Here is a 12069-nt window from a genome sequence, read left to right as displayed (position 1 = left end):
GGTAAATAAATGATTTTTGATCCAAATTTGTTTCTGGTAACTCTATTGAGGGTATATTGGGCGAAGGAGTCCTCACAGGTTGGAAAACAACGAGAGATTTTGAGTTGCTGAGAAGTTTTTAGGGAAAACTTCAAACGGCAATAACTTTTGATCGGGAAGTTGGATGGAGACGCGTAAAAAATTAAAGTTGTTCGAAATGACGTAACGAATCTAGTTGCCAATTCCCGAAGGGCCCCGAACGCGATAACTCACTGAACTCATGGTTTGATTGTCTAGGTCAGGAAGAAAAACAGAACACAAAAAATAAATACAAAAAGAAGTGCAACACGAGGACTTCCCAGGAGGTCACCCATCGTAGTACTACTCTCGCCCAAGCACGCTTGCCTGCGGAGTTCTGATGGGATCCGGTGCATTAGTGTTGGTATGATCGCACCTGTCAAGTGTAGCAAGATCAATGCCTATATGGGTTTGCAACTGGGCTTCAATTTCAAAATGGTTGGACCCCGAACGCGATAACTCGCTACACAACACTATTTCAGGATCGTTTTTCTAGGTACTTTAATTTTTTTATTTCGAGGGTCAGCAAAAAAAAAATAGCACGAAAAAGGCGAACTCATGGTCATAACTTTTGATAGATTTTGGCATGGCAATAATATTGAAAAATTCATAAAAAATAGGTAAAAAAATGATTTTTGATCCAAATTTTTTTCTGATAACTCTATTGAGGGTATATTTGGCGGAGGAGTCCTCACAGGTTGGAAAACAACAAGAGATTTTGAGTTGCTGAGAATTTTTTGTGGAAAACTTCAAACGGCCATAACTTTTGATCGGGAAGTCGGATGGAGACGCGTAAAAAATGAAAGTTGTTCGAAATGACGTAACGAATCTAGTTCCCAATTCCCGAAGGGCCCCAAACGCGATAACTCACTGAACTCATGGTTTGATTGTCTAGGCCAGGGAGAAAAACAGAACAGAAAAAATAAATACAAGGAGAAATACAAAACGAGGACTTCCCAGGAGGTCACCCACCCTAGTACTACCCTCCCCCTAGCACGCTTCACTGTCAAGTGTAGCAAGATCAGTGCCTATAAGGGTTTGCAACTGGGCTTCAGTTTCAAAATGGTTGGACCCCGAACGGGATAACTCGCTACACAACACTATTTCAGGATCGTTTTTCTAGGTACTTTAATTTTTTTATTTCGAGGGTCAGCAAAAAAAAAAATAGCACGAAAAAGGTGAACTCGTGGTCATAACTTTTGATAGATTTTGGCATGGCAGTAATATTCAAAAAATTCATTAAAAATAGGTAAATAAATGATTTTTGATCCAAATTTTTTTCTGGTGACTCTATTGAGGGTATATTTGGCGGAGGAGTCCTCACAGGTTGGAAAACAACGAGAGATTTTGAGTTGCTGAAAATTTTTTGTGGAAAACTTCAAACGGCGATAACTTTTGATTGGGAAGTCGGATGGAGACGGGTAAAAAATGAAAGTTGTTCGAAATGACGTAACGAATCTAGTTGCCAATTCTCAAAGGGCTCAAACGCGATAACTCACTGAACTCATGGTTTGATTGTCTAGGTCAGGAAGAAAAACAGAACACAAAAAATAAATACAAGAAGAAGTGCAACACGAGGACTTCCCAAGAGGTCACCCATCCTAGTACTACTCTCGCCCAAGCACGATTACCTGCGGAGTTCTAATGGGATTCGGTGCATTAGTGCTGGTATGATCGCACCTGTCAAGTGTAGCAAGATCAATGCCTATATGGGTTTGCAATTGGGCTTCAGTTTCAAAATGGTTGGACCCCGAACGCGATAACTAGCTACACAACAGTATTTCAGGATCATTTTTCTAGGTACTTTAATATTTTTATATAGAGGGTCAGCAAAAAAAAAAAATAGCACGAAAAAGGTGAACTCGTGGTCATAACTTTTGATAGATTTTGGCATGGCAGTAATATTGAAAAATTCACTAAAAATAGTTAAAAAAATGATTTTTGATCCAAATTTTTTTCTAGTAACTCTATTGAGGGTATATTTGGCGGAGGAGTCCTCACAGGTTGGAAAACAACGAGAGATTTTGAGTTGCTGAGAATTTTTGGTGGAAAACTTCAAACGGCAATAACTTTTGATCGGGAAGTCGGATGGAGATGCGTAAAAAATGAAAGTTGTTCGGAAAGACATAACGAATCTAGTTGCCAATTCCCGAAGGGCAACGAACGCGATAACTGACTGAACTCATGGTTTGATTGTCTAGGCCAGGAAGCAAAACAATAAATACAAAAATAAGTGCAACACGAGGACTTCCCAGGAGGTCACCCATCCTAGTACTACTCTCGCCCAAGCACGCTTGACTGCGGAGTTCTGATGGGATCTGGTGCATTAGTGCTGGTATGATCGCACCTGTCAAGTGTAGCAAGATCAATGCCTATATGGATTTGCAACTGGGCTTCAGTTTCAAAATGGTTGGACCCCGAACGCGATAACTCGCTACAGAATACTATTTCAGGATCTATACCGCCCTGGTAGTCGGAAGTGATGACGTGGCATCGAGCTATTATATAGGCGTGTTGCATGGGACACCTGGCTGGCAGAAGGAAAGGAAGTGGGGGGGTTCGTGTAGTCGCCAGTTATTAAGTTGGCGTGCTCCGATCTCCAGCATACCTAAACCGGCGGTCACCGGGTTGAAGATGAAGTCGCCAGATGTGAACCCAGGCGACCAAGTGATTAGAAGTCGCCGAAACAAGGACATCCCCGAAGATGATGGCAGATAGTCGTTTCCCAGCTGGCCAGAGGATGAGGTCGGGAGACAGCTTGCTTGAACATATACGGTGAAGCAGGTAGCGCAGATCATGAAGGCGGCCGGCGAGACCATAGGGAAGATGTGTACGATGGCACCCGAACTCGCCACCCAGAAGAGATCACGCTCCAGGGCAACTGTGCACTGAGTGGTATCATGCATAAGTAACTTAGCCAAAAAACCTGAAGAGTAAGAAGTAGCGCCCAAGTCAAGGATGCTCCAGATGATGGCACGTGTACAGCTGGATGCGAGCCACGTGTCCAGATGTGTAACTGCCAGGAGAGAGAAAGTGCCCAGGTATATAAGAGTTTCCAACGAACTTCTGAGGTACGCACGTTCAGATTGTTTCTTTACGCTTACGAGTCTTGAGTACACTGAGAGAGAACTGGTCACGGTTCCTTAGAGTTCTTGAGTTTTACTCTTAAGTAATTGGTGGTTCAGTCGCTGACTTGGGCGTCGGAGCGTGATCGGCCGCAGCGGCGCCGTTTTGTCTTTTGCAGGTTCTTGAGGTGGATCGCGGTGAAGGACGGAGGCTAACACGGTGCATAAGTCGATCCAAGTTTGACGAGGCAAAGCTCCAGCGTTTTGGTCAACAGGAAGGATCATCAGGCGCCCACCGTGGGACCGTGTAAAACCTGTTCCCATCCACAGTGTGAGTTCTTGGAGGTTTCTGCGGTTTCTGTTTGGTTGTGTGCTGGTGCAACCATTTTCCACCGTTCGTTTGGGTTTTTGTGAGGTGAGGTGAGGTTTTTTGCTGCTGGCGCGAGTTTTAATCGGTAAGATCTGAGTTCTGTTGCTCGTTTGGATCTTCGTGGAAGAAGCGTGGGTTTTTGGTGGAGTTGCGAGTTTCTGTGAAGGTTTGCTGTGTTCGTGAGGCTGTTCGAAGTTTTTGCGAAGTTCTGACCGATTGATCGCTGAATCGATCGTCGCTGTAGAAGGTGTTGTTCATCGCTCTCTGTGATTCGTCAAGATTTCATGAGAAAAATGAGAAGCAACCGTTCAAGTCCAGTTGCGCCCGTTGCTGCTGAAGGCGCCATGACTATGGCGCAGATGGTGGAAATCATGCGTTCGCTGCAGGCGAATGTGGAAGCCTCGCGTACAGAGCAGGCAAGAATGCACGAGGACCTGGTCGCCTCTCGGGCTAGAAATGATGAGCTCAGCAGAGTGACTGAGGAACTGCGTCAAGCTCTTCAGGAGCAGCGAGGGCGTCCAGTCGCTGAAGAGGTCGCGCCGTCAACGCCGCCTCGCGTTTTCCCTATGCCTTTCGCTCAGGCGATTACAGACACGCCTATCCCCGCGAGTGTGGTACCTGTGAAGGCTGTTTTTACCGGCGTGGAGGATCCAGAAGGCACATCTCACCACGTTCCATACAAAGATGATGCTGTCAGGAGGATCAGACGCCGTGTACTGCAAGATGTTTGTGAGCACACTCCAGGGAACGGTGCTGGAATGGTTTGTGAGCCTGCCTACAGGTCACATAACCAATTTCCAACAGTTTTCGAAGATCTTCGTCGAGCAGTACATAGTGAACAAGGCACCGCCCAGGGTGTCTTATGATCTGTTTGACATAAGGCAGTACCAGGGAGAGTCCCTCAGGGACTACTTGAATCGTTTTAGGGCTCAGATGGTCCGCTCGCCGGCCAAGGACGAAGAGATGTTGATCTACGCGTTCAAGAAGGGCGTGCTGCCGGGACCCTTCTGCGAGGCGTTGATCAGGGCTCACCTCGCCACATTTGCTGAGGTTAGGCGACTTGCGGTGGCCCACATCGCCGCTGAAAGTGAGGTCGCCGAGAAGAGGGGAAGCGTGGCTCCCGCTAGGCCACGTGCCCAGACCAGGATCCAGCCACAGAGGGTGCTGGAGACAGCGGCGGCCAAGAGGGATCAGAGGACTCGCCATCCTTACGATCCAAGGAAGAACAAAGGCAGGGGCCCAGGCCGCCCTCAACCAGCACGCTGGGAGTACAATCGCCCCCCAAAGCACAAGTTTGTCATGGGATTGGCGGACCTGATCGCCATTCCCAATATATCAGCTAGGCTGAAGGCGCCCGAGAAGGTGGGTGATAAGGTGTTGGGACCAAAGCCAGACGCCTGGTGCGAATTCCACCAGGGCTTTGGCCACACCGTGGACTCATGCTTAGCTCTAGGATACCAGCTCGACGACCTGGTCAAGAGCGGGTTCCTAAATGATTATTTGCTGGATAGAAGAACAGGGGGCGCGTCGAGCTCCCATCCAGCAGGTGGTGAGGCTCAGCAGCACGAGATGCCTACCCACGGAGAAATCCACACCATTGCAGGAGGTTTCTCGGGTGGTGGATGCACCGCGTCACAGAGGAAGAAGTATGTGAGGTATGTGATGACGGTGGATATGTTTGAGGACCACTCGCCGGATGTGGACATTACGTTCACAAAGCAAGATCTTCGGGACATTGTGCCTCATGACAACGACCCCATAGTCATCTCGCTGATCACAGCAGGAAGAAAGGTCCACAGGGTTCTGGTGGACCAAGGAAGCTCGGCAGACGTGATGTTCTGGCCGACTTTCACGCAGTTGGAGCTACCCCTTGACTAGCTGAGGCCCTATGGAGGGTGTTTGTATGGTTTCGCTGGTGACCAGGTGGAGGTCAGGGGGTATATTGAGTTGAGGACTACGTTTACAGATGAGGCGGGCTCGAGAACAGAGAAAATCAAGTACCTTGTCGTGAACACTCCTTCAGCATACAACATTCTGCTGGGAAGACCCACGCTCAACAGAATAGGCGCTATACCTTCGACCCGGCACATGAAGGTGAAGCTGCCGTCTATGGAGGGGGTGGTGATCACCATCAAATCCGACCAGAAAGAAGCGAAGAAGTGCTATGAGAATAGCCTGAAGAACAAGAGGTCAGTGAGTTACGTGACAACCACCCCGCCTCCTGGTGTGAAGCCCAGGCAGACGGTAATAGAGGAGACCGCCGGAAGCGACATGGTGATGGTGGATGCTGAGCTGGGGGAGGGGAACGCCGGTCTAGAGGAAGAAGAGGCGAGGAATCGCCCTGAGGAAGCGAGGGAGCTGGGAATCGCCAGGGCGGTGATCGCCAGAGAAACCAGACCAAAACCCGTCGAGCAGTGGCTCGAAAGAGAGATCGGGGGAAAGATCTTCAAGCTGGGGAGATCTCTGGAAGTTGAGCTCCAGGACCAGATCGCCAAGGTGATAGAGCGGTATCTGGATGCGTTTGCATGGTCCGCTTCGGACATGCCCGGGATCGACCCCGACTTCTTGTGCCATCATTTGGCGATGGACAGCCAGGTGAGGCCGGTACGGCAGAGGAGAAGGAAGTTCAACGAGGAGAGGAGGCAAGCGATTAGAGACGAAACCCAGAAGCTCCTCACTGCAGGCCATATCAGGGAAGTCCAGTACCCTGAGTGGCTAGCTAATGTCGTGCTGGTAAAGAAGAGCAATGGGAAGTGGCGCATGTGCGTCGACTTCACCGATCTGAACAAGGCTTGCCCAAAGGATTCGTATCCTTTACCAAGCATAGACGCCCTGGTGGACAGTGCTGCAGGGTGTAAGTTGTTGAGTTTCCTGGATGCCTTCTCGGGGTATAACCAGATCAAGATGCATCCCATGGATGAAGAAAAGACTGCCTTCATGACCGAGAGATCGTGCTACTGCTACAAGGTGATGCCATTTGGGCTGAAGAACGCGGGGGCCACGTACCAGAGGTTGATGGATCGGGTACTTGCACCAATGCTGGGAAGAAATGTGCAAGCATACGTAGATGACATGGTCGTGACCTCGCCGGAGAAGAGCAAGCACGTGGAGGACTTGGAGGAGTTGTTCACCACGATCGCCAAGTTCAGGTTAAAGCTGAATCCCGAGAAGTGCATCTTTGGCGTGGAGGCTGGGAAGTTCTTGGGTTTCCTCTTAACTGAGAGAGGAATAGAAGCCAACCCTGATAAGTGTGCTGCCATCTTGGCGATGAGGAGCCCGACCACCGTGAAGGAAGTGCAACAGCTTACAGGTCGGATGGCCGCCCTGTCTCGTTTCGTGTCGGCTAGCGGAGAGAAGGGCCATCCGTATTTCCAGTGTTTAAGGCGGAATAACAAATTCGCCTGGACGAAGGATTGTGAAGAAGCCTTGGTCAAGCTTAAGGAGTATCTGGCGAGCCCACCGGTTTTGTGCAAACCGCTGGTGGGAACCCCTCTCAGCTTGTATTTTGCTGTAACTGAGAGGGCGGTGAGTGCCGTGCTCGCCCAGGACCAAGATCAGGCTCAAAAGCCCATTTATTTTGTTAGTAAGGTGCTGCAGGGCCCCGAAACGAGATATCAGGCCCTGGAGAAGGCTGCACTGGCAGTAGTCTTTTCGGCAAGGAGGTTACGCCACTATTTCCATAACTTCACGATACTGGTGATGACCGACTTGCCCATTCAGAAGGTCTTGAAGAAGCCCGACGTTGCTGGGAGGATGGTGAAGTGGGCGGTGGAGCTGTCGGAGTTCGACATTAAGTATGAGCCCCGAGGTCCGATCAAGGGGCAGATCTTCGCAGACTTCGTGGTCGAGCTCTCGTCTAAAGCGACACGAGTTGAGGGGGATGACTTTCGTTGGGTGCTTTCCGTGGACGGATCGTCGAACCAGCAGGGCAGCGGTGCTGGAGTCATCTTGGAAGGACCCAACGACGTGCTGATTGAACAGTCCCTGAGGTTTGCCTTCAAAGCCAGCAACAACCAAGCAGAGTATGAGGCGCTGATCGCCGGAATCTTGCTGGCCAAGGAGATGGGAGCTAGGGTGTTGATGGCTAAGAGTGACTCGTTGTTGGTCACGGGGCAAGTAACAGGCGAGTTCCAGGCTAAAGATCCACAAATGGCGGCTTACCTGGAGTATGTACAGGAATTGAAGAGTTCCTTTGTCTCCTTCGAAGTAGTGCATGTGCCCAGAGAGCAGAATGCCTGAGCTGACTTGCTAGCTAAGCTCGCCAGTTCCGGCAAGGGGGGTAGGCAGAGGACGGTGATTCAAGAAACTCTGAAGACGCCTAGAGCATTTGTGGCAGATCACCTGGTTCTTCAGATAAGCAAATCGGCGGAGAAAGCGGCGAGGAGTCACAGATCTTTGACTCAAGAGACCTTGAGGTCGCCAAGAATAAGAGCATGTCGGGGAGAAAAGGTGAACATGACGCAGGTCTGCACGACCCATGAGCCAGACACCTGGGTAACACAGTACAAGCGATGCCTGGCGGATGGCCTTCTCCCGCTGGATCCGACAGAGGCTAGAAAGATAAAGAAGAATTCTAGCAAGTTCACAATGATTGATGGCGAGCTGTATAGGTTTGGGTTCACTCACCCACTCCTGGAATGTGTGCATGGCGAGAAATGTACAAGAATTATGGCAGAGCTCCATGAAGGGATATGCGGAAGCCACGTCGGGGGTCGAGCTCTGGCTGCAAGGACTCTCCGTGCAGGTTACTACTGGCCAACAATGAGAGAAAACTGCAAGAAGTATGCGCAGTGCTGCAAGCAATGCCAGCAGCACGCCGATTGGCACAAGGCGCCTCCCGAGGAGTTGAAGTCGATTTACAGCCCTTGGCCGTTTCATACATGGGGAATCGACATCCTGGGACCATTCCCGCTGGCGATCAGGAAGATGAAGTACTTGGTGGTGGCGATTGAATATTTCACCAAGTGGATCAAGCAGAACCAGTGGCCCAGATCACCGCACACAAGATCGAGGGTTTCGTGTGGAAGAACATTGTGTGCCGGTTTGGTGTGCCCAAGCACCTGGTGTCGGACAACGGGACTCAGTTTGCAAGTCACCTGTTGAAGAAGCTGTGCGAAAGGGTGGGAATTCAACAAGTATTCGCATCTGTCGAGCACCCCCAGACGAATGGCCAGGTAGAGTCAGCCAATCGGGTACTACTCAGAGGCTTGAAGAGAAGACTAGAGAAAGCCAAAGGAAGCTGGGCTGAGGAGGTACCCCGTATAGTCTGGGCGTACCACACCACCGAGCAGTCAGGAACCCATGAGACCCCATTCAGCCTGGTCTATGGATGCGACGCAATGATTCCAATGGAAATCCAAGAGAGCTCGCCGAGATTCCAGAACTTTGTAGCGGAAGACTCGAATGAGGAAAGAAGGTTGAATCTGGATTTGCTGGATGAGGTCAGGGAGGAGGCAAGAGTGAAGGCTGAGGCAGTGAAAAGAAGGATTGAACGAAGGTATAACTCGAAGGTGATGCCAAGACAGTTCAGAGAGGGCGACCTGGTGATGAGGAAGGCCCACCAGTACGAGATGGAGAACAAGCTGTTGCCTAAGTGGACGGGACCGTTCAGGATAACCGAGGCGCTCGGGAACGGCGCCTACCGCTTAGAAACGTTGGAAGGAGGGGCGATTCCTCGCACTTGGAACGCCACGCACCTCAAGTTATATTACAGTTAAGAACTTTGTAAGTAAAAACAAACACGAAGAGCTTTACAATGTTTCTGTTAAAACAGTTTGGAGGGGGCACTCTTTTTTCCCTAAGGAGGGTTTTTAATGAGGCCGCCCAATAAAGGAGAGTTTTCAAAGTTTAAAGTGTTTTAGATTGCATGCTTGTTGTTTTCCAAAAGTTTTGAAGAAAGACCTTGTCACTTATATGTGATTTAAGGCGAGTTGGAGTTATGTTGCATGCTTTCTAAAGAGTTTTCTAAGTCCCCATCGTCTTTCGGCGATTGGCGGCATCAGTTAAAGTTTAAAGTCCTCATCGTCTTTCGGCGATCGAAGGCACCAGTTAAAAGACCTCAACGCCCTCGCACGTCCTGAGGCGAGATAAAGACCTCCTCGACGTCGAGCGAGTGCAGGCGAGAACCAGTAAAAAGTCCTCAGTGCTTCCAGAGGAGAGAAGATGTAGCCTCTGGAGCAATGCAGAGGCACCAGTAAAAAGTCCTCAGTGCTTCCAGAGGAGAGAAGATGTAGGCTCTGGGGCAATGTAGAGGCACCAGTAAAAAGTCCTCAGTGCTTCCAGAGGAGAGAAGATGTAGCCTCTGGGGCAATGTAGAGGCACCAGCAAAAAGTCCTCAGTGTTTCTAGGGGAGAGAAGATGTAGCCCTTGGGGCAATGTAGAGGCACGAGATAAAGACCTTCTCGCCGATGAGCGAGTTCAGGCGAGTTAAAGACCTTCTCGCCTATGAGCGAGTTCAGGCGAGTTAAAGACCTTCTCGCCTATGAGCGAGTTCAGGCGAGTTAAAGACCTTCTCGCCGATGAGCGAGTTCAGGCGAGTTAAAGACCTTCTCGCCGATGAGCGCGTTCAGGCAAGATAAAATCCTTCTCGTCTCGAACGAGTTCAGGTATGGTGTAAAGGGTGGAAGAAGTTCGGAGGGTGGCTAAGGTAGGTTCGAAGAGAACGCCCAGCCACCCGGTTCCTTCTTCTGAAGCTCAGGGAGGTAGAGAAGGATCCGAAAGGCGCCTCTACCCCCAGATAAAGGAACAATGGCCAAGTTGTGAAGGCAAGAGGAAGCTGGTATCGCCAAGACTCTTTGGCGACCAGGAGAAATTCAAACGATGGCGAGAAGCCAAGGCCCGTTTTGATAAGGCGGATCAGGTGTGCTGTGTCTTAAGCCATTAGTTGGGTTGAAGCTCGTTATTTGAAAAGTGATTTCGCGCTAAGGTTCATTACCTTGAGGTTACAAGATGTTAGAATGTTATCGTTCGAAAGCTGATGGTTCGAAGCAGTCAGTATACAGTTGCGCTCGCGGAGTTACTAAGTTAATTTCGCCTAAGAGATTTATGCAAGGAAGATAAAGTTGACAGGAGAGATTATGTAAAGGAGCGGGAAATGTCATAACATAATGGCATCAGTTCAAAATACATGTGCAGAAAGAGGGAAAAATTTATTACAAGTAAGTATGTATAAAGGAGAAAGCATAGGAATAATGGATGGAGGGAAGCAACTAGTCTTCAGAAGGAACAATCTTCCCGTCCACCACCTCGTTGTTCAGAGACACCATGGAGAGGTCCAGATCAGGATATTGGCAGGCGAACTGCTCCAAAGCGGCGTCAAACCCAGCAGTGAGAATTTGGGCAGAGCTCAGCTCGAGTTCTTCAATCTGCTTCTTGAGCCCCTCATTCTGCTGCTTCAGTTCTTCAGCTCCCTCCCGAGCTTGAAGAAGGTCTTCAGTAACCCTCTTGTTCTCCGCCTGCGCTTGGACCAGCTCTGCGGCGATTCCTTCGTTTTCCTTTCTGGCCTCGGCGAGCTTGGCCATGGTGTCGTCTCTCTCCTTTTCAACTTTCCCCAAGAAGACCTCCCGATCTGCTGACCTCTTCTCAAGGTTTTTTACCTTGGCGACATCTGCTTTGATCGACGCCTCCAGGTCAGCCACTTTGACGCGATAAGGGACCAGCTTGCTCTCCAGCTCGATCTTCTCTTGAGCTAAGAGCTGCACCTTGTGGCGTAGATCGGTGGCCTCCTTGCGCGCCACCCGAAGCTCGGTGCTCATGGCATCCTCCACTCAGGAGTGATCGATCTCCGCGAGCATGAGATTGCAGGATAACTTCTCCGCCTCGATTCTTATTAGGCGATTCTCCTCTTGGAGCACGGAGATGTCATCCTGGAGCCTCTTGCTGGAACTCTCCACAGCTTTGGATATGATGAAGGGGAAATCCTCTGCCATCATCTTGAGTTTCGCTGAGAAGGGTTCCCACACCCTTTTTACCTCTAGGGAGAGGTTTGCTCGTGGGGCACCAGGGGAGCCTGTTGCTGGTTCTCGCCACCACCTTCTTGAGTTGGCTGCTGAGTGGGAGCTTCTTGGCGTGGTGGCGACGAGGGGGACTCGGTAATGATGATAGGCGAGTTGTGAGCACCTTCATCCTCGCCTGGTGTAGCTTCCGCGGTTGAGGCGGTTGAAGGAGGACCCCCTCCAGCAGATACATATGGCGTGGAGGCGCTCGGGGGGTTCTCCATGAAGTTGGGCACGGCAGCCTCAACCACAGGAAATGCAGCTGCCAAGGGAACTGCTTGGACTGGTGATGTGGGAGCTGGGGGAGGAGGCGGTGTTGAAGGCGGAGCTGGCTGAGGGGGCGGTGTTGATGTTGGAGGGGGAGGTGGAGCAGGTGGTGAGGAAGGCGGCACCCTCCTTCTTTTGGTGATGAGGCCATCTTCAGTTGCCTCATCGTCTTCTTCTTCATCCTCATGGACCACCTGAGGGGTTTTCCTCTTTGGCTTCCTGAGGATGAGCTTCTTGTGTTGTTGGGCGGGCTGGGCCTCTGAAGGAGTTGGGCCTTTAGGGGGCGACCTGCCCTGGGCAGCGGCGATCTCCACCA

The 12069-nt window shown here is 50.3% G+C and overlaps 2 non-coding genes and 1 pseudogene across 2 annotated transcripts; all 3 read right to left on the bottom strand.

The window, feature by feature from the left end:
- Nucleotides 1–316: 316 nt before the first annotated feature.
- LOC137833617 (5S ribosomal RNA) lies at nt 317–435 on the bottom strand. Its single transcript, XR_011084715.2, has one exon. It is a non-coding gene; the product is annotated as a 5S ribosomal RNA (ribosomal RNA).
- A 1185-nt stretch (nt 436–1620) lies between these two features.
- Nucleotides 1621–1739, bottom strand: LOC137833610 (5S ribosomal RNA; annotated as a pseudogene).
- Nucleotides 1740–2287: 548 nt separating this feature from the next.
- LOC137833749 (5S ribosomal RNA) lies at nt 2288–2406 on the bottom strand. Its single transcript, XR_011084814.2, has one exon. It is a non-coding gene; the product is annotated as a 5S ribosomal RNA (ribosomal RNA).
- Nucleotides 2407–12069: the final 9663 nt, after the last annotated feature.

This window comes from Phaseolus vulgaris, chromosome 6 (assembly GCF_051622355.1).
Source record: "Phaseolus vulgaris cultivar YP4 chromosome 6, ASM5162235v1, whole genome shotgun sequence".
NCBI lineage: Eukaryota > Viridiplantae > Streptophyta > Magnoliopsida > Fabales > Fabaceae > Phaseolus > Phaseolus vulgaris.
The sequence above is the reverse complement of the archived record's forward strand: the minus strand, read 5'-3'. Positions and strand labels throughout refer to the sequence as shown.